Source organism: Stegostoma tigrinum, chromosome 10, assembly GCF_030684315.1.
Source record: "Stegostoma tigrinum isolate sSteTig4 chromosome 10, sSteTig4.hap1, whole genome shotgun sequence".
Taxonomy (NCBI): Eukaryota; Metazoa; Chordata; class Chondrichthyes; order Orectolobiformes; family Stegostomatidae; genus Stegostoma; species Stegostoma tigrinum.
The window spans coordinates 79,155,415-79,178,106 of NC_081363.1; the positions used below are offsets into that span (position 1 = coordinate 79,155,415).

The 22,692-nt window shown below is 43.6% G+C and overlaps 1 long non-coding RNA gene across 1 annotated transcript in view; it reads right to left on the reverse strand.

The window, feature by feature from the left end:
- Positions 1-6,201: 6,201 nt before the first annotated feature.
- The window catches only part of LOC125455894 (uncharacterized), a 69,401-nt gene continuing 52,910 nt past the window's right edge, over positions 6,202-22,692 (reverse strand). Inside the window, exons 2-3 of the long non-coding RNA XR_007248335.2 lie at positions 9,248-9,384; positions 6,202-6,276 (exon numbers count right to left, since the gene is read on the reverse strand). This is a non-coding gene — a long non-coding RNA (uncharacterized LOC125455894). The remainder of the gene's footprint in view (positions 6,277-9,247; positions 9,385-22,692) is intronic.

Below are 22,692 nucleotides of genomic sequence, written 5' to 3' on the forward strand. Positions count from 1 at the left end.
TGGCTGTATAAAATGCTATAAAGTAATATGCTTATCATTTTGGCCCAGAGTAGCAGACCTGGGTACAGGTAGATACCTCACACCTGTTGGGAAATCTCCTAACTGAGACCAGTCAATGCAACTGGAAGACTTCAGTCACATAAATACCTAATTCAGATGTTTCAAACAGATCCTGCGTAGACTACAGAGAGGTAAATGCAGTAAGAAAGACAGGTCCCTACCCAATTCTTTACTTTGAAGACTATATTGATTAAATTGGCATTGCCAGATTTCTTATCAAAATAGATTCATTAAAAGGAACTTCAACACTCTGAATTAAAACAATTTCAGTCTTTATCATACTGGATAGTCTTTGCTGTGAGATGCTGTTTGGGCTAAAAAATAATTGCCCCAGAAACTAATGAAGCGGTAGTCTGTCTATGTGGTTTATATTAATGATGTGCACGTAAGCAGTGACATTTGAAAGGGTTAACAAGGTGTGGAGCTGAATGAACACAGCAGGCCAAGCAGCATCTTAGGAGCAGGAAGGCTGATGTTTCGGGCCTAGACCCTGCGGGTCCCTTGGAACAGTTAGTCACTGGGAATCTTGGTTAAAATATTACAGTCAGCTGGTAAACCTTTCTGAAAGTGAATTTGCCAACGCGTCAGTGGCCTACCTCGGGCATATCATAGGGTAATGTCAAGGATAGCAAAAGTACAATTATTAGTGGAGATTTCTGCCACTGTAACTTAGCAGGAAACTGTAAGGTTTTTGGAGATGTGTAGTTTCTACCACGAATTTGAGCCAAACTTCAGCACCATAGCTGTTCTACTGATAGACATGTTGCAAAGAAAAACAAGGTAGTGTGGTCAGGAGAATGCCAAGAATCTTTTGAGAGGCTGAAAGTAATTTTTTTTGTCAATGAACCAGTGCTAGCTGCCCCAAATTTCTCTAAGCCCTTTGAGGGAGCAATTGATACTAGCGACCTGGCGCAGTCCTGTTGCAGGAAGGTGGATCAGACATAGAAAATCCAGTAGATTATATGTTTTCAAAAGGGCACATCAACACCACAGAAGATACCCTATGTGAAATAAAAGTAACCTGGGATTGCTGCTGGCACTTCAGTACTTTGTAGTGCTTGTTCACCATGGCGACACGAAAACAATAGTATATATTGCTTGTAACCTCTTAGCCTTTGTGGAAAATTTCTAAATGCCAGGCTATTTCAATATAATAATTACTATTATGGCTTTATTGTTCATGTAGCAGGGGGATAAACAATACAACTTCTAATAGTTCATCCGGAACTGAAATTTGTGATCATGGAAGCCTTTGGTAAGAAGCTATCAGATATGCACAGTCTCCTAGTTATGCTGAAAAGTTGGTGACCTTATGATATGTGTACTCCTTAATGCTGCAATTTCTTTTGTGTTTTATGTGTGAACTCTGGTAGATGTGTGAGAGTCAGTGTGGTAGCTGACATGAAGTGGCAGACAACGATGGCACATGATGCATCTGATGGAGATGCCTGCAGCCAATGCTGTGGCAGAACACAATGTTAACACACAGCCATAGGTGCATGCACTATTAAGTAGATGGTGTAGGTAGTGGTAAAGTCATTGGGTTAGCAACCCTGAGCTCCAAGCCAAAGTTTTAGAAGCATGGGTTCAAATCCCACCATAGCGTTGAAATTAAAATCTGGAAATAGCGAGGTGACTTAATGTCAATTGTCGTGTAAAGCTGAGGATCCATGAAGAGAATTTTGGGTCAAGGACCCCATGCTGCCTCCATAGATGCTACCAGACTTGCTAAGCTTTTCCAACAATTTCTGTTTTTGTTTCTGGTCATAAAAACCCATATGGTGCACTAATCCCCTTTAGGGAAGGAAATCTACCATCCCTACCTGGTCTGGCCTATGTGTAACTGCAGACTCCTAGCAATGTGGTTACATCCAAACTGCCCACGGCAATAATTAGTGGCTTAGCCAGTGACATCTACATGGTGTGATGAACAGAAAACAAACACACTGTATATACCCTGGCAGAGCACAGCAGATCATTCACCCTCTTGCAGCACTGGAGCCAGGACCTCTTAGCCTGCCCACAAGTGCTGATCTCTGCAGCCACTTCTATCCAGGGCCGCCTTCATCCATCAGGATGGTGTCTTGCTGCCAAGCATTCTGAAAATTACTTACCTTCTCACCTCAAAAGCCTATTCCCCCTCCATGCCCATTTTTTTCAGAACTCTCAAATTGCTATTACATTGCTGCCATGTAGTATGAACTGTTTCTGAGGAGGCGCAAATGTTGCTGAACATCACACAACCATTGGTGAACATCTCCACTTCTGACTTTATGACGGAGGGAAGGTCATTGATGAAACAGCTGAAGATGGTTGGGCCTAGGACACTACCTGCAGAAATGTCCCTGGAGCTGAGACGGCTGACCTCAAACGGTCACAATCATCTTCCTGTGTGCCAGGTATGACTCCAACCAGCGGAGAGTTTCTCCCTGATTCCCATTGACTCCAGTTTTGCTGGGCTCCTCAGTTCCAGATTTCATGTCCATGTTCTGTCCATAATTGGGCCAAAGCTATAATGAGGTCAGGGGGCAGGTGGCCCTGTCAGAACCCAAACTGAGTAACAGTGAGCATGACCCAGCTCAGCAAGTGATAGTTGGTAGATGTGTTGCCAAACCCCTTCCTATCAATGAACTGATAAATGAAATTAGATTGATGGTTGACAATTTCCAGATTGGGTTTGTCCAGCTTTTTGTGTACAGGGCACACCTGGGCAATTTTCTACATTGTCTGGTAGGTGCCAGTGTTCTGACTGTACTGGTACTGCTTGTGGATGGGTTTTTATTTCATTCTTTTATTTGCCCATTACAACCGTTTGCATTTATTAAAACAGTCATGAAAACAATTCCAGATGAGCTTTCAGGTCTAAACGCAACAGGAATCTGGTATAAAATCTGCAAAAGTGTTTCTTATGTTACACAGTTATTGTAAGCAGATGGACAGTCTGATGAAATAGTGGGTTTCTTCTAAAACTATATAAAAACAATTACCCCTGCTGGGAGTATGATTATACACATCCATACCATCTGTTCAGTTTCTGCAAACATAAGTATAGCAGTTGGACAATTCTGATTACTGTTTACTGGTTTGCCCCTTACCTGAACTCTGATTCACATTCCTTCTGGGATGTGATCTCTGGATTGTTTCCCCCATAGGTCCTATAGATCTTGCCCCCTGTCCATTATGTTGGATTGTGTAGATTCAGCTACATTCAGTCTTCCAAGGGTTTAAACCCAATAAATTCTGTAACCTCAGCTCCCTCCACTCCATGAGTTTTGGCCCTTAAGTTTGTTGTCCTCCCCTTCAACTAGCCGTTAATTTGGACCCTCTAAGTTTCGCTGTGATCTTTCATTGTCCATTGGACATATAGATTCTAGAGTCATAGAGACATATATCATGGAAACAAATCTTTCGGTCCAATTCATCCATGCTGACCAAGTTTCCCAAGCTAAATTGGTCCCAATTGCCTGCATCTTGCCCATATCTCTGTAAACCTTTCTTATTCATGTAATTCCAAATGTCTATTAAATGTTGTAACTATACCTACATCCATCACTTCCCCTGGCTGTTCGTTCTGCCTATGAATCTCCCTCAGGTTCCTTTTAAATCTTTCCCCTCTCACCTTAAAATTGTGCCCTTTAGTTTTTAACTCCCCAACCCTAGGGAAAAGATCTCTGCTATTCACCTTATCTATGCCCCTCATGATTTTATAAACCTCTGTAAAGTCACCCATCCATCTCTGATGCTCCAGTGAAAATAATCCCAGTTTATCCAGCCTCTTCTATGTGAATAAGAGCGAGGCAGTTCTCTCCATCGTTCTGCCCACTACTAATCCACAGCCAGCACCAATAATAGTGTATTTGGTCATCCTCACATTGCTGTTTGTGGGATTTTTGTAAATTCACTGCTGAGTTTCTAACATTACAACAGTGACAACATTTCTGCAGTATTTGATGAATCTTAGTACACTCTGGGACATCTTGAAGTCATAAACGGCAAGATATAAGTCGAAATCCTTTCCTCCATATGTGTTCTTTCTTTAAAACTGTTAGAATGAACTGCTATAGTATTGTGTTCTATAAATGGCCTTGTTCTGCTAATTAATCCAGTATGCCTTCATTAATTCTGTCCCTTTACAAGCCCAATCAGCCCTGGAAACTATGGTCCATGCCAGAAGTTCCTCACAGTTTAACTTCCAACACTTGCCTCCTATGTTATAAAATTTGCTACAAGACGTGTAAAACATTTTTCTATAAAATGTTCCTGCGCAGTTAAACATTTTTATTTCCTTATGTTTTTCTTTACTGTTACAGATGAGAGTTGTGTATGATTATAATGTCTAAGGATTAACTGTTTAAGATAAAATGGAGGAATAAAGGGCATTATCTGACCTGTTCTGAATTCTGATAACAACAATTTGCTTGGTGTTAAAGGGGGACTCATATTGTTTTACTGAGAAGAAGATATAGGAAATTCAAAACTATAAGCTTGAACAACTGTGCTGGTAATGCTGGTATCAGAATTCCAGACAGGAGTTGAGAATGTCAGGTTTTGTAAACTGTTGTAAGTTATTTAGTCCCAAATGGTATAAATTTGAAAGTTTATAGAATACTGCAATAGCATTTCTATCTGGATACAAGGCCCATGTGATTCACATTGCCATGAGTAAGATTTGACAGCAGAAGGATGTAGGTGTGAGGTCATGCTCTGAATAAAGAGGGTTTGCAAGCATTTAAATGAAGGATCTCCGATTCATCTTTCATTTTATGGATTAAGTACTATCCACCTGGAACAGTGGATGAAAATCTGCAAACAGTTTAAGATTGGTTCCTCAGGAATACGGTGTCTCCTTGAAGGGACAGAACAATGTATAACTGTGGAGGGACATTTTTGATTGTTTTAAATAGTAAATAAGTTGTCCTTTCGTAATTTCAGTTAGTTGAAATACTGAAACAGTGCTTCGTCAAATGTTGCTTTTCATTTGTTTCTTACATAAAGAGTCTTAAATGTGTGAGATCTTTTCTGTCAGTCACTGGAGTTTTGTTTTAATTATTAAACTCTGTGAGGGTTGTAACATTCCTTATTGTATTGAATCCAAATTAGACCATTTTTTTCATTGTGTTTCCAGATTGAAATGAATCTTCTAAATCGGACAACACACTGGAAACTGAGTGTGAAATTTGATCCTGCACCATAGATCCTCAAGTTTAAATAGTAGTGCCAATCTATTGGGTCAGGTATTGGGAAGGAAAGCTGTACCATCAGAACATGACCAACCATCGCCAACAGCATCCCCTCTGCAGTTGCAGGGAGGGGCTAGGTGGTTAATATTGTGGGAGAGGGAGATGGAGGAAAGCTCGGAGCAGGTCAACCCAGACTGTGAGATAACACGGTGTACAGCTGGATGAACACAGCAGTCCAAGCAGCATCAGAGGAGCAGGAAAGCTGACGTTTCGGGTCAAGACGCTTCTTCAGACTGTGTGGCTCAGCTTCAAGCCATGCATTAGGATAGGAGCCTAGGCTACAATGGTGTTGCTTTTGTGGGGAACAGCGTGAATACTTTATAGGTGGTACAATGAAAATGATGTCTCTCCTTCCCTTCCCTACAGCGCCGCCACCCCATCCCCATCCACCACTCTTCGCTGTGAATCCCTAATGAATCTGTTGAGCAGATCTTCGTCCAGGGAGGAGTGAAGGTGTGCGCCGAACTTCAGTTGAGATCTGTATCAGTGATAATGGAAACTGCAGATGCTGGAGAATCCAAGATAATAAAATGTGAGGCTGGATGAACACAGCAGGCCCAGCAGCATCTCAGGAGCACAAAAGCTGACGTTTCGGGCCTAGACCCTTCATCAGAGAGGGGGATAGGGTGAGGGTTCTGGAATAAATAAGGAGAGAGGGGGAGGCGGACCGAAGACGGAGAGAAAAGAAGATAGGTGGAGAGGAGAGTATAGGTGGGGAGGTAGGGAGGGGATAGGTCGAGCAGTTTCAAGGCTGAAGAGATCACAAGAGAGTTGCAATGGGAGAGAGATTCCCTGAGGTTGGTCCAGAGGGAGGAGGGTAACTTCTTCTCTCTGATGAAGTGTCTAGGCCCGAAACGTCAGCTTTTGTGCTCCTGAGATGCTGCTGGGCCTGCTGTGTTCATCCAGCCTCACATTTTATTATCTTCAGTTGAGATCTCCCTGGTGCTGAGTCCGAACGGTTTCCCTTCAACGCACTCTGTAACAAAATGAATTTATGAGCGAGCTGGTTGTGGGGGTGATGTTTTCATTTTCGAAAATGAAGAAAATGTGCCATTTATTCTCGCATGAAAGAAACAAAAAGCACAAAAATAATGGTAAAAACATGATCCATTGTGTTGCTAAATTTTATACAGGAAATGTGTTGCTGTTCTCTTGCTGGGGGCGCGGTCTGTGGAATTTTTGCAGCATGGAGGTGGGTGAACATTGTGGGGGTAGAGGTGTCACTGACAAGCAAAACCATTGAGAAACCCTGGAGTCTATGAGAGATAATGGAAACTGCAGATGCTGGAGAATCCAAGATATGAAGTTGTTTTCTACAGCTTCCCTGGGGCAGTTTTCTTTTGCATTAGATGTAAGGCATTATCTGGAATGAGCCTGAATTTGTAGAAATCACGCTTCCTCACTAAAGCTACGCTATCGACTCCTGACGGTAAACCAAGTGTATTATCCAACAACATTGTTGATTTGGCAACAGAGATTAAGAAAAAGGAAAACAAAGTTCTTCAGAAAGAGAAGTTTCCAATCAATCTTAATTAAGATTTATTAAAAAAACTGAAAAGTGGGAACGCAATGCTTGGAATTATCAAGTTATTTAAATGGACGAGTTTGCTTGAAGAATAGTCCCATAGTTAAAAGAGAAAGAGCAATCTCTGAAAATACAGCCAGGGAATTGGGAGTAGTAAGCACATGTGTTTAACATTGGGATTCATTGCTTGGGCAAATGGAATTTACAGAAATATAAATTAAATCATTTATGTTCTGGAGAAATTGATGGACAGCAATGATGGACCTCGCTGAGTGAGGAGACCCGCAGGAAATTTAAATGAGCCAACATATCTGTCAGCCTGATTCGTTGCAGTGTCATGCAAGCCTCTTTTATTAATAATAATAAAGGTCAGTGCTGAAAATATGCTGAGTGTCCCTAGAGGTTCTTGAGTGCACTAGACGCATCTCGGCTGTTTATTGATTCCCTTTGGCGTCACACCACTGCCGTCAGCATGTGTGTGATGTTGTCTCTTCAGGTATATCCAGCCCTGAGGAATAGTTGGATTTTACCTAAGGTTGTGCAGTTCAGCTGCATGACAGGCGTCTAGTACAGAAAGTGCTGAAGATCAGAGGCACCTTATTACCCTTACTAGAACCGAGAGGAAATACTGAAACTGTATAAACTGCTGGTTTAATCCTCAAGTCTTGTGTTCAGTTCTGAACACCACATTATAGGAAGGATGTGACCACACCACGGAGGGTGCAGAGGAGATTTACCAAGATACTGCCTCGGCTGAGGGTCTGAGCTTTGTGGAGAGGTTGGATAGACTGTTGGGGGAGAAAAGCACCGTTAATGTTGAATTCCACCGAACTCAAAATGCTGATCCTTTCTCTCTCCACCTCTGCCAGACCTCTAATTTGGTTTGTTCAGGGCATTGCCATGGGGATGCAGCAGAGGTTGGCTGCTTGCAGGAAGTATGTGGTCCAGTTCAGACCATGTTAGCTCTCTGAAAGAGCAGTTTACCTAACCCACCATCCTGCCTTTATCCTGCAGACTTGCATTTTATTTTTGCCCCCTTCAGCAGCTTATCCAGTTCCCCACTGAAGCCACCATTGAAAGTGCTTCCACCTACCCTCAGGCTGTGTATTCCAGATCTGAACAATTCACTCCATTAGAAAGGTTTTCCTTGAGTCAGCTTTGTTTCTATTGCCAATGACTTTAAACCCGCACCCTCTGTTTCTTAATTCTTCTACCAAGTAGTTCCTACCTGTTCTGTCCAAATTTCTCACAATTTTCAACAAATCTGTTCTCAACCTTAACTTCCCTAGAACATAAACAACCCACTCTCCAATGTAGATATGTGTTTCTTAAAACAAAAAATATCGAATAATCGCCATTTTATAATTTTAAAGTTATCTGAATTGATTGCAAACTTGTTTGGCATTTGTAGAAGTGAGTTCCAAATGTCTAGCATCCATTGCCTGTTCCCAAAATTCAAGCAGAAAGACCAGACTTTAATTTTTAGACATTCTCTTCTACTTCAAAACAAACCTCAGTCAGGGGAAATAGTCTCTATCTATCAAAGCAATCCATGCCTTTTTATCAGAGATAATGGGAACTGCAGATGCTGGAGAATCCAAGATAACAAAGTGTGAAGCTGGATGAACACAGCAGGCCAAGCAGCATCTCATCAGGATGTGCTCCTGAGATGCTGCTTGGCCTGCTGTGTTCACCCATGCCTTTTTATGGTCATTGACCTTGTAGAAATGTTTCTGTTTGAACTGAAAGTATCGTTAGCTGTGGTTTAGAACAATGGGTCTTCATGAAGTTTCTCAATTATTATAACATCAAATAAGTAACTAACACGTGGGGTAAACATGTTAAACAGAAAGTCCAGACCCTGGGGAAATAGACCTTTGATGAACGGTCAATCTGATGGTGAGCAATCTGTTAATTTTGTGATTGGCGATGAAAGACAGCTCTCTCCCTCTCTCTGGTAATAGGCAAGTTAATCGGCTTTTGGTAGACATAAGGCTGATTGGAGACAGGAGGCCATACTGGAGTAAGTCCAACTCGTGATGGCAATGCCACTGATTAGATATTTTATACATGATTCTGGCTCCACTGTTTGCTGTGACTGTCTTCATTTACTACCACTCAGAAATGCCTTCAGTTTATCAGTTAGCATCAATTCTGTTCTGCTTTGTCCCTTTACCTTTACGCTGAATGAGCTCCAAATTTCTCCTCAACTGATACATAGTACTGCTGACCATCTGCGGGCATAAATGAATACTGTAAACAACTACTGCACTAGCTAACTAAAAAGAAAGGCATACATCTATGCAAAACTTCTCACAGTCTCCCAAAATATTGGCCCAAACACCAATAATCTCCACTTCAGATTGCAACTTTATAGAAACATTTCTGAGAGGGCAGAAAGGATGTCAATTTAACATCTCACCTGAAAGAAGCCACATCCAACAGGTTGCACTCCTCTGGGACTGCAGCAGTGTAGACGTATCACTGGGGAAGAATCTGAACCGATGGCTTGTTGATTCAGGGATGACAGTCTGGCACATGATCACATCAAAGAAAAGCCTACAGTAAAATAAAGCCTAAACACTTAAACAGGGAGGTTGGCAGAGAAATTGAACTACAGTCCAGAATATATCCTTATACATAAGAGAAATAGCATCAGGAGATTAAAAATGAGTATAAAAGCAGTTGGAAGGTAGTTGAAGAGAGAATTATGAAATGCTAAAAGGTAGCAGATATAGCAGTGATGGCTAACCTTTATTCTCAATGTTGTTATAAACATGGAAGCAATTACCTACATTCATTTTGTCCTTTGAGGGGCCAGTATTGGATTTACTACATGGTTGATGATCGAAGCAGACATTTCGCATTTTTTTTAGATTTCCACAGCTCGTTATTATGGCCTTCACTAGGATTAAGGGATTTTGAGATGTTTGTGCAGCTGCACTTACTTTTATTGATCACTGTGTGTACCTCGTGAAATGGTGAAGATCACCAGTGAACGTCATCTGGTGCTGGCGCCGGTGGTTTGGAGCAAGGCGTACGGGTTTCCTATTTTCTAAGGAAGCTAAGAAATTGGATGCAGGCCTGGCTGTTTGACATGAGCCTGTTAGAGTAGTTGCTGAAAAGCATTATGTGGGATTTGTTTTATGATCACTTAATTAGAGAGTAAAGTAAACATTAGGAGTTCTCAACATGTCTTCAGAGATGAAAGCTTCTGCCTCATTAACTTAATTGAATTAATCCAGGATGTGGCCAAACAGTGGTAATGCCAGCTCTGCTAATGCTGCGAATTCGATTTCCAAAGCCATTTTTGACGAGGCGCCCCATATGAGAGTTAGCAATTAGATTGCATAAATCAACAAAGGAATTGCACTCATGTTGATTGTTTTTATGACCCCAGGATGTCCCCAGATGCTTTACGTGCCAATGAAGGGTTTTTGTATTTCAGTCACAGCGAGAAAAGCAGCTACAAATTTTTACACAGAGAGGTTCTACAGGCAGTGATAATCAGATCATTGATTTTAGATGTTAGGTTGAGAGATAAATATGGCTCAGGGCACAAGGGAAAACTCCTTTCTTCTTGCTCAAGTAATGTCATGATGTCCACCTCAGAGTGAGGGCCCCGGCTTAACATTTCATCCTAAAAGTTGGTAGCTTCAATAGTACAGCTTTCCCTCAGTGCTGTACGTGGAGGGTCAGCCTAGATGATCTGATCCAGGGTGGGGTTTTAATCCATAATCCTCGAATTCAGAGGTGACAGTTCCGCTGCTAAAATATTGCTGACACTTACAAAAGCATCCATCATTGCCCGATTCTGTCTTGCCTCAGCCTATCTGCTGTAGAAACCTTTACCCATCCTTTGTTATCTGCAGACGTGACTATTCCACTGTACTGATGACTGGCCTTCCATTGTCAGCCTTCTAGAAATTCGAGGTTATTCAAAACCTTGCTGCCTGTTTCTTATCTTGCACCGAATCCTGTTTACCTCTCATCCCTGTGCTTGCTGACCGATTGAACATAGACGTTGTGCCGAACTTTTACCCTAAACCTAAGGTCTATCTAACCTCCACGCCTATCTTCTCCTATCATCCATATGCCTATCTAATAGCCGCTTAAATGCCCCTAGTGAGGCTGAATCCACTATCCTCTCCGGCAATGCACTCCACGCCCCGAACACTCTGAATAAAGGTTGACTACAGGTTAAGCAAAGCCTCAATGTATTTCTTGACATTCACCCATGTTTTCGCCTTTCCTTGGTCTCGGTTTTCCCTACCCCTGTAATCCCCTTAAGCCCTATTAAGTTTTCTGCACTCCTTCTATGGTGCCTGTATGGTCATTCCAGTTGGTTTGCTCCACCCTCTTGTAACCAAGCCCTCACTGTTCAGGCTCTAAAACTCTGGGATTCCCTTTCTGAACAGCTCTACCTCTCTCTTGACACCCATCAAAAACAACCTCTTTTACCAGGGTTTTGAACATCCAACCTAATATCTCAATTGTGGTTTGGTGCCAAATTTTGTTTTGACACCTACCTATGAAGTACATTTGTGCATTTTATTCTATTAAAATGGTATAGGTCCGAAACGTCAGCTTTTGTGCTCCTGAGATGCTGCTCGGCCTCCTGTGTTCATCCAGCTTCACACTGTGTTATCTCTGTTGATTGCAATCATTTTTTGTTCCTTCATTCACGAGCCATTGGCGTTGCTGGGCTGGGCCATCATTTATTGCCCATCTGTAGTTGCCCTGATGAAGGTGGTGGTGAGCTGCCTTCTTGAACCGTTGCAGTCCTGAAAGTAGATCGGCATCTATTGAAGAAAGAGCTGCTCTAAATGCCAGGGCAGAACTGATGTGTATATAGGTTTCCCCGTCTGTGTCGCAAGATACTCTGCTAAAATCCAGAATATCTACAAGAGCTTGATGCATTAGCCGCTGTGCTACAAATAACACACACATGCACGCGGTCTTTCTGTATTCCGGGCAATCGTTCAGGCTAGATCCTAAAATTGTTTTTCTGCATTCCCATCCAATAGACAAAAGAAAGAAGTAATGGGATAAAGGTTAGGCTAACTTCTTCGGTGTTGGTTGCTGTTCAGTGGGAATACACTTTTCTGGAAGACAGGAGGCAGAGGGAGGGATCTTCCAGGCCCACTCGCAGCTTTTTGAAGGTGGGGGGTGGTAGTGTATCTAACAGGGTGGGGGCAGGCTGGGGAGTTTAATTAAGCGGGATGGAGAATATCTGTTTGCTGACAGCGGGTATAAAGGTTTATGAGCAAGTTCCCAGACTCTTTTAGGCAGGTCTAGTTTCACAAGGTGGGAAGTGTGCTCTGCGTTCATTAGCATGCCACGAATATTCATTCACAGCCCAGCCTCCTGGAGTTACATTCACAGGCGCAATCTTCTTTTTCAAAACATGGGAAACACGTGCGCTGAAAAACCTGGCTTTGGATACATGAGGCATGAACCTGGCAGAGTGAGCATCGTTCTCTAAGCTCGCCTGATTCCAAACCTTCAGAAATAAGATGTTGCTTTGTGCAAGGATTTGGGGTGAAGCCTCTCTGCATGAATATGCAGTCTGGTTTGCTAAATACTCCTTGTATGCTTTAAGTCCAGTCCCTGGGAGATATATGAGATGCAGTGCCACTATGGTGCCAGTCCTAATGCCATTGGCACTAGAATGAAGTGGCAGACATTGATTGCACACGATGCATCTGTTGGAGATGTCTGGCACCCAGTCTTCAGTCCTATGCAGTGGCAACATGACAATGCTAAGCCACGTTCATGAAGCATTGAGTAGACACCCCTAGCAGATCATTTATCCTCTTGCAGCACTGAAACCAGGTTCCTTCGAGTCCACCATTAGCACCGTATTTGGTTGCCACTTCTGTCCAGGATGATTTTGACTATCAGAGGGGCCCCTTGTTGCCATCCCTAAGGAGAAGCATTACCTTTTTGTCCTGGTCAGCCATTAGGAGATCATCTAGAAAGGTAGCAGAGTCATGGAGTCACACAGCACAGAAAATGACCGGTTTTGGTCCAACCAGTCCATGCCTCCCATAATCCCAAACTAAACTAGTCCCACCTGCATGCAATTGGCCCATAACCCTCCAAACATTTCTTATTCATGTTATTACCTAAATGCCTTTTAAATGATGGAACTGAACCACCATTTTCTCTGGAAGTTCATTCCACACACAAACCACTCTCTGTATTAAAAAAAGATGCCCCCTTGTGTCTTTTTTAAAACTTTCTCCTCGCCCCTTAAAAATCTGCCCCCTAGTGTTGACATTTCCCACCCCCCCCCCCTCCCCAGGGACACCTGCTATTCACCTTATCTATGCCCCTCATGATTTTATAACCCTCTATAAGGTCATCCCTCAGCTACCTACACTCCTGTGAGAAAAGTCCCAGCCTCTCCTTATAACTCAAACCCTCCAGTCCCAGCAACATCCTGGTGAATCTAAATCATTACTAAAACATGGCAATGCTTTTTGCCAGCTGTATTACCAAGGTCATGATGAAGGATACGTTTGAGTGATGCCCCTGGGCGAGTGTGTAGGTGTCTTTTACTTATGGTGTCTGCATGGTGGACCCTGGAAGCCCTGATGGTTTGGACAGTGCCCAAAACCTCCTGCCCACCAAGCCATAAAATGTGACTTATTACCTACAAGTGAATATGTCACAAGTTGCGAAGAAGGTCAGGATACCACCCTGTTCCAAAAGAGGTCCCTGCCACTGTTTGCACAATCAGTTCCAAAGATGAAAATTTCACTCTTTGCGTTGTAGCCACTGTAATGCCCAATCCACTCCACTGTTACCCAAACACAACGTTCTGGAATACTGCACACCAGGGAGAGACTACAGTAAGATGCTTGGAAGTAGACTAATACTTACCAAAGTCTTAACTAGGATGTAACTTTAATGTAAGATTTGAATACCTACCATAGAGGTGAAAGCATAACTGATTGTGATATGCAGTTCCAATAATTCTATTCATACTGCCCTTTTATTGCCATTGTAATTCCCAGTGGAAATGTTTTGGAGCTGCATTCACTACTTCAAGGCCCTCTCTTGATAACAGCTTCAATCCCAGTCCAACTTTTTTTATCCTCATACATTCTAAATCACTTTTTTAGATTAAACCTTTCCAAGTTTTCAACCAGGTTCAGGAAAGATTTTTATGTCATACACGACCTTCAGACTTGTATTTAATTATTCTGGTGTTCAATACATCAATGTAAAAATACTTGTACTTAATGATCTTTGCTGGCAATTATTAGTTTTCCTTAAAATCTCTGACCTCCTGACATGTCCTGACCACCATTCAATTACAGTATAGAGAAATAAGACAAATATGTTAAGATGTTTGAGATCAGCAAAAAAACAAACTGCAGGGATGAAGTGAAGTGGGATTGTAGAGGAGAGTGGGCAAAAGGGCATTCAGCATTAGAGGCTAAGGAGATACCCAAAGTGGTAAGGGGTGAGGAATGGGGATAGATGAGGAGGCCAGAGGGACAGGATGGTGTAGGTGGGGTGTGCCAGTGAGGGATAGTGTGGAATGGAGGCAGGAGGTAAGGGGACAGAGGGTAGAGGAAGGAATGAATCAGCAATGGAGAGTGGAGATAAGGAGGCAGAGAGAGCGAGAAGCAGATGGAATTTACAAAGCAGAAACAGGCTATTCAACCCAGTTGGTCCAGATCCCTTTCTGTTTATCCATCATAACTACTTAGCTTCACTTCGAATATTATCAAAGTTATTTACTCCATGGAGTAGCAAGTTCCACAACCCGACCATTCCATGGGTAAACAAAAGTGCAGAGGCACCACCTTCTCTACGTCTTTCCTACTAAACCTTAGTCACAGTTCCAAAGACATTTCACAGTTTCATACTACATATCAGCCTTCTCTTTGCCAGAGAAAAGGTCTCCAGACTTGTCCTGATAGTTTAAGTACCGCAACAGGGGAGAGATGGGGAGGTGGTTGAGAAAAGGAAGGAGAGGAGAGAAAAGAGAAATAGAACAGGGAAAGATGAAGCCAGAGAATGAGTACAAGTGGAGGAGAGAGATAGGACGCTTTCTTGAGGGGGTTGAAAGAGGAAAGGTAGAAGTTACAAGAGCTGTCTTGCTGGTACAGCTGTTTAAGTTAGACAAGAACATTAGTACCTCTCCAACCAGTTGTTATTAATGATGGCTGGCATTTTAGAAATTGCTTTCACAATGTCTGTCTTTAGAGCATTAATTTACTCAGTGGAGTAGTCAACATCATTAAATTCATGAATGTTCTTGGAATATTTCTCGAATTGTCAATGGTAAAAAAAAATTTTCAATTAAGCCTACAGTCAAAAATCAAGACAAATTCAGGATTTTTTTTTAAACCATCATGAGATTGATAAGCAGGTTCAGTTGGCAGTTTAGGAAGACAAATGCAATGTTGGCATTCATTTCAAGAGGATTAGCTTACAAGAGCAGAGATGTACCACTGAGGCTATACAAAGCTTTGGTCCAACTGCATTTAGAATATTGTGAGCAGTTTTTTCCCCATTACCTCAGGAAGGAATGTGCTGGCCTTGGAAGGAATTCAGATGAAGTTTATAAGAATGACCCCAGGGATGAAGGGCTTGTCATATGAGGAGTGGTTGAGAACTGTGGGTTTGTGCTCAATGGAGTTTAGAAGGATGCATGGGGTGGTGGGGGGAAGGGGGAGGTAGTGTGGGGTGATGCGGAATCTTATCGAAAGTTACAGAATACTGAGAGGCCTGGTTAGAGTGGACATGGAGACAATGTTTCCATGAGCAAGATACACTAGGATTCACAAGCATAGTCTTAGAGTGAAGGGAGGATCCTTTAGAACTGAAATGAGGAGGAATTTTCACAGCCAGAGGGTGGTTAATCTGTGGAGCTCATTGCTGCAGAGGTCTGTGGAGGCCAAGTCATTGAGTGTATCTAAGATGGAGGTAGATAAGTTCTTGATTGGTAAGAGGATCAAGGGATACAGGGAGAATGGGATTGAGAAACATATCAGCCATGATCAATGGCAGAGCAGACCCTATGGGCTGATTGGCCTATTTCTGCTCCTGTATTTTGTGGTCTTGTGGAATGCTGCTGTCAAAGGGCCAATTATTTTGCTAACCCAACTTGCCCAGGCAAAGATAGTGGTGAGCCACTCTTGAAGCACAGCAGTCCATCTGTGTGGGTACACTCATGGTGCCGTGAGGAAGGGAATCCAAGATTCTTGACCCAATGACAGTGAAGGCACAATGACATATTTCCAAGCCAGGATGGCGTAGGCCTTGGAGGGTAACTTGCAGGGGGTGGTGTTCCCGTGCATATGCTGCCCTTGTCCTTCTAGACAGTAATGATCATGGGTTTGGAAGGTGCTATCTAAGGAGCTTGGGTGAATTTCTGCAGTGCATCTTGTAGATAAGTACGCACTGCTGCTACTGGGGCATTGGTGGTGAAGTGAATTTTTAAGTTTTGAGTTGGTGCTGCCTTGTCCTGGAAGATATGATCATGTAAACAATGAAGAAGAGGAGGCCGCTCGGCCCCTCAAGCCTGCTGCACTAATCAATAAGATCCTGGCTGGTCTGATTTTAACCACCTCTGCATTCCTGCATTTCCCCATAATCTTCCATCAAGAATATATCTACTTCAGCCTTAAAAGTATTTAGAGATTTGAGGAAGGGAATTCTCACAACTGTCAGAGAAAAATGTTTACTCATCGCTGTTGTAAATGTTACAGCCGATGATCCCTCGTTCCAGATTTTGCCATAAGAGGAAACATCCTTTCAACATCCACCTTGTGAAGTCTGTTCAGGAATTACATAGAACATAGAACATAGAACATTACAGCACAGTACAGGCCCTTCGGCCCTCGATGTTGTGCTGACCTGCCATACCTATCTCAAGCCCATCTAACCTACACTATTCCATGTACGTCCATAAGCTTGTCCAATGACGACTTAAATGTACCTAAAGTTGGCGAATCTACTACCGTTGCAGGCAAAGCGTTCCATTCCCTTACTACTCTCTGAGTAAAGAAACTACCTCTGACATCTGTCCTATATCTTTCACCCCTCAACTTAAAGCTATGCCCCCTCATGCTCGCCGTCACCATCCTAGGAAAAAGGCTCTCCCTATCCACCCTATCTAACCCTCTGATTATTTTATATGTTTCAATTAAGTCACCTCTCAACCTTCTTCTCTCGAATGAAAACAGCCTCAAGTCCCTCAGCCTTTCCTCATAAGACCTTCCCTCCATACCAGGCAACATCCTAGTAAATCTCCTCTGCACCCTTTCCAAAGCTTTCACATCCTTCTTATAATGCAGTGACCAGAACTGTACGCAATACTCCAAGTGCGGCCGCACCAGAGTTTTGTACAGCTGCAGCATAACCTCTTGGTTCCGGAACTCGATTCCTCTATTAATAAAAGCTAAAACACTGTATGCCTTCTTAACAGCCCTGTCAACCTGGGTGGCAACTTTCAAGGATCTGTGTACATGGACACCGAGATCTCTCTGCTCACCTACACTACTAAGAATCTTACCATTAGCCCTGTACTTTGCCTTCCGGTTACTCCTACCAAAGTGCATCACCTCACACTTGTCCGCATTAAACTCCATTTGCCACCTCTCAGCCCAGCTCTGCAGCTTATCTATGTCTCTCTGCAACCTACAGCATCCTTCGTCACTATCCACAACTCCACCGACCTTAGTGTCGTCTGCAAATTTACTAACCCATCCTTCTACGCCCTCATCCAGGTCATTTATAAAAATGACAAACAGCAGTGGACCCAACACCGAATCTTGCGGGACACCACTAGTAACTGGTCTCCAGGATGAACATTTCCCATCAACTACCACCCTCTGTCTTCTTTCAGCAAGCCAATTTCCGATCCAAACTGCTATATCTCCCACAATTCCATTCCTCCGCATTTTGTACAATAGCCTACTATGGGGAACCTTATCGAACGCCTTGCTGAAATCCATATACACCACATCAACCGGTTTACTCTCATCTACCTGTTTGGTCACTTTCTCAAAGAACTCAATAAGGTTTGTGAGGCACGACCTTCCCTTCACAAAACCATGCTGACTATCCCTAAGCAATTTATTCTTTTCTAGATGATTATAAATCCTATCCCTTTTAACCTTTTCCAACACTTTACCAACAACTGAGGTAAGGCTCACTGGTCTATAATTACCAGGGTTGTCTCTACTCCCCTTCTTGAACAGGGGAACCACATTTGCTATCCTCCAGTCGTCTGGCACTATTCCTGTAGACAATGACGAGTTAAAGATCAATGCCAAAGGCTCGGCAATCTCCTCCCTGGCTTCCCAGAGGATCCAAGGATAAATCCCATCCGGCCCAGGGTATTTATCTATCTTCACGCTCTGTAGAATTTCTAATACCTCTTCCTTGTGAACCTCAATCCCACCTAGTCTAGTAGCCTGTATCTCAGTATTCTCCTCGACAACATTGTCGTTTTCTAGAGTGAATACTGTCGAAAAATATTCATTTAGTGCTTCCCCTATCTCCTCTGACTCCACACACAACTTACCACTACTATCCTTGATTGGCCCTAATCTTACTCTCGTCATTCTTTTATTCCTTATATACCAATAGAAAGCCTTAGGGTTTACCCTGATCCTATCCACCAACAACTTCTCATGTCTCCTCCTGGCTCTTCTGAGCTCTCTCTTTAGGTCTTTCCTGGCTACCTCGTAGCCCTCAAGTGCCCTAACTGAGCCTTCACATCTCATCCTAACATAAGCCTTCTTCTTCCTCTTGACCAGAGATTCCACCTCCTTCATAAACCACAGCTCCCGCACTCTACAGCTCCCTCCCTGCCTGACTGGTACATACTTATCTAGGACAAACAGGAGCTTTTCCTTGAATAAGCTCCACATTTCTAATGTGCCCATCCCCTGCAGTTTCCTTCCCCATCCTATGCTCCCTAAATCTTGCCTAATCTCATCATAATTTCCTTTCCCCCAGCTATAACTCTTGCCCAGTGGCATACACCTATCCCTTGCCACACCTCCCCTTCTTTTACTAACTTCTCTGTTCTTACTGAAACATCCAAATCCCGGAACCTGCAACAACCATTCCTGCCCCTGCTCTATGCATGTCTCTGAAATGGCCACAACATCGAAGTCCTTGATCCCTGTCCCTTAGTGCCATAGCGAGACACAGACAGAGAGCGATGGATAGGGAGAGAGAGACTGACAGACATGCAGAGAAAGAGACAGACAGGCAGGGCATTCCAGGAGCTAGGGATCAACCCTGGTTCAAAGGACAGTGCAGGAGGTCATGCCAGGAGCAGCACCAGGTATACCTGAAGATGGGGTATCAACTTGGTGAAGCCACTAAACAGGACTACTTGCATGCCAAACAGTGAAAGCACAAAGTGATAGACAGAGCTAAGTGATCCCACAACCAATGGATCAGATCTAAGCTCTGCAGTCCTGCCATATTCAGTTGTGAATAGTGATGGACAATTGAACAACTCACTGGAGGAGGAGGATCCACAGATATCCCCATCCTCAGTGATGGAAGAACCAAGTTGTCAGTGCAAAGGATAAGGGTGAAGCAATCACAGCAATCTTCAGCTAGAAGTGCCAAGTGGACGATCTGTCACTCTCACCTCACCTCTGGAATTCACTGCTTTTGACCATGTTTGAACCAAGTCTGTAATGAGGTCAGGAGCTGAGTGGCCCTGGCGGACCCCAAACTGGGCGTCACTGAGCAGGTTATTTCTGAGCAGGTGCTGCTTAATAGCACTGTTACTGACACCTTCCATCACTTTACTGATGATTGAGAAGAGACTGATGGGGCGGTAATTGGCCGGGTTGGATTTGCCCTGCTTTTTCTGTACAGGACATATTTAAGTATTTTTCCACATTGTCGGGTAGATACCAGAGTTGTAACTGAATTGGAGCAGCTTGGCTCGGGGAGCACATGTTCTGGAGCACAAGTCTTCAGCACTATTGCCGGAATGTTATCAGGGCTGGTAGCCTTTGCAGTATCCGGTGTCTCTAGCCATTTCTTGATATCACGTGGAGTGAATCGAATTGGCTGAAAACTGGCGTCTGTAATGATGGGGACCACGTGTTTCAATTAAGTCACTGCTGACTGTTTTAAACTCCAGAGGATAATACGCCTTGTCTGTCTGGCCTTTCCTCATAAAGTAATCCACTCATTCCATGCAGTAGACTAGTTGTCTGAATTGCATCAAATGCATTAGCATGACATTGAGCTTTTTGAGCGACATTCATTCAGGGAATTGGAAAATATTCCATCGCACTCGGATGGGGCACAAACTCTGTGAAGGAAGGAGCTGAGGTGAGGTGAAAGACACTGCTTCCTGACATCAAGGTAGCATTTGTCCAAGTGTGACATTGATGTGCCCTCATAATAGGGCAAATGGAGTGTGCAAGCAAGGCTTGACATGTCAACAATGTTGAGATCTCTGGAACGAGTAACAGAAACACTCATTGGTGAATTAGATTTGCTCCAGTTGCTTGGGGGGAATGGTAAATCAGGGGGCATGGCAGATTGTCAACTTACGGACTGTGGGTATTGCAATAAAGCTGATGACTCACAACGTGTTGTGGATTTTTAGTTTTGAGGGACTAGATCTGATCTGAATCTAGCCTATTTAGAATGGTGCTAGTGCCACACAGCATCACAGAGGGTGGCCTCTTTATGAAGGCAGGACTTTGTCGTCACAAGGCCACACAGTACAGACACTGCTACCAAGATTGTCATGGGCCAATGCATCTGTGATGGGTGGATTGGTGAGCACAAGGTCAAAGTAACTCGTGTTGGTCCCCTCACTACCTGCTTCAGGACAGTCCTGGTAGATACATCCTCCAGAGCCCAGGCAGATCAGTCATTAGCACTGCTACTGAACCAGACACGGTGATGGGCATTGACATTCACATCCACCATTCTATTCAGTGCCCTTGCCACCCTCAGTGTTTCTTCTTGGTGGTTTCAACATGGACAATTACTGAGTCAATGATTAAGACAGGGTGATAGGCAACCCCTGAACTAATTTGACTTGATGCCATGGAAACTGCATGGAGTCTGCTGTCACCGCTGAGAAAGCCAAGGGCCATTCCCCCTGACTCTGCCGCTAGTTCTGATGGCTGTGTCGTGCTTCTGGGCCCAGCCATATGAAGAGGTAGTGATGGAGGAGTGTATGGCTCAGTGGGTACAGTTATGTCAGGTTGTGTCTTGATTAATCGGAAGGACAGCTCTCCCAATTTCCACTGATGATTAGCCTCAGATGTTAGAGAGGTCAGCAGGGGAAGGTTAATAGGGCTCTGACAGACCTGATATCAGGACAGGCTCAATGACTGGGGTGGAAGTGGTAGTGAGGGAATGGGGATTGACATCTTTTCAGGAGAGATGGTTGAAGACATCAACTGTTGTACAGACAAATGTCAGAGAAGGAGATTCAATCCTGAACTCTCAAACCCTTTACTCACTCATCAGCAAGCAATCTCGTAGGAAGTCTCCTGCCGAATTTTTTGAAGTCCTAGTCGGCTTGCAAAATATTCGAAGTCCAGCGCACTGCATTGAGAAAACCCAGGTCCATATTATCCACTGATACAACTGTAAGCTGTTATGGCAGCTCCTGCCCCACAATAACTTATCGCTTCTGTTACTGTGTCTCCTGTTTCTATGAATGATCCCATGACTTCACGTAGAGATCTCACTGGGGAACGCAATGGTGTTGTGTCTCCTCAGGTACTTGGAGTAATACTAAAACCACCCTCTCCCTCACATAGCTCACACTTTCAGGGGACTGACTGTCTTCTACTGTGGTCCCACCAAGACACAGAGCGCAGCAAGTAAGCCATGCTGGCTCTCTGGTGCAGTACTGAGGGGTCTATGGACTGTCGGATATGCCACCTATTGTCACAAATTGAAATCAAAGTCCACTTGCCCTCTCAGGTATGACACATGGCACAATTTCAAGGGAGAGGCTAGGAATTTTACCAGCATCCTCATCATCATTGATTCATCGATTAGCATCCCCAAATCAGATTGTCGGTAATAAATTGCTGCTGGTGGGAGCTTGTGGTGTTATAATTGGCTGCTATACTTCTCAATATTAAGGCAGTACCTAGGAAAAATTATGCAGCTGTCAGATTCTGTTTTGAAAATGCTAGGGATCACAGCAGGTCAGACAGCATCCATGGAGCGAAAACACACTAACATTTCGCGTCCAGATGACTCTTCATCAGAGGTGAAGCGTAAGTGTGGAGGGGGCAGTATTTATGCCATAGTTGGGGTGGGGGTGTGTTACAGTCAGCGGTGAGGTGTAATGGGCCGGTGGAGAAAAGGCGTTGATAGTTCAGATTAAATGATCACAATGTGAGAATGGCAGAACAATTGTGTGTCTACCTTCCAGACTGGAAAGGACAGGCAGTCCCCCTTGGGGTGGGGTGAGGGGAGAGAGGACACGGTACCGGAGAATGGAACAAATAAAGCTAAAAGTAAGAGATAATGGGAACTGCAGATGCTGGAGAATCCGAGATAACAAAGTGTGGGGCTGGATGAACACAGCAGGCCAAGTAGCATCTCAGGAGCACAAAAGCTGATGTTTTGGGCCTAGACCCTCTGATGAAGGGTCTAGGCCCGAAACGTCAGCTTTTGTGCTCCTGAGATGCTGCTTGGCCTGCTGTGTTCATCCAGCTTCACACTTTGTTATCTCTTAAGCTAAAAGTAAGGAAAGGAATGGGAGCAAAAACAGAAGTTGCCGGAAGAGTTCAGCAGGTCTGTGAAGAAAAAAGTCAGAATTAACATCTCGGGTCTGGTGGCCCTTCCTCAGAATGGGCTTTTTGTGGGAGAGAATGGGAGTGG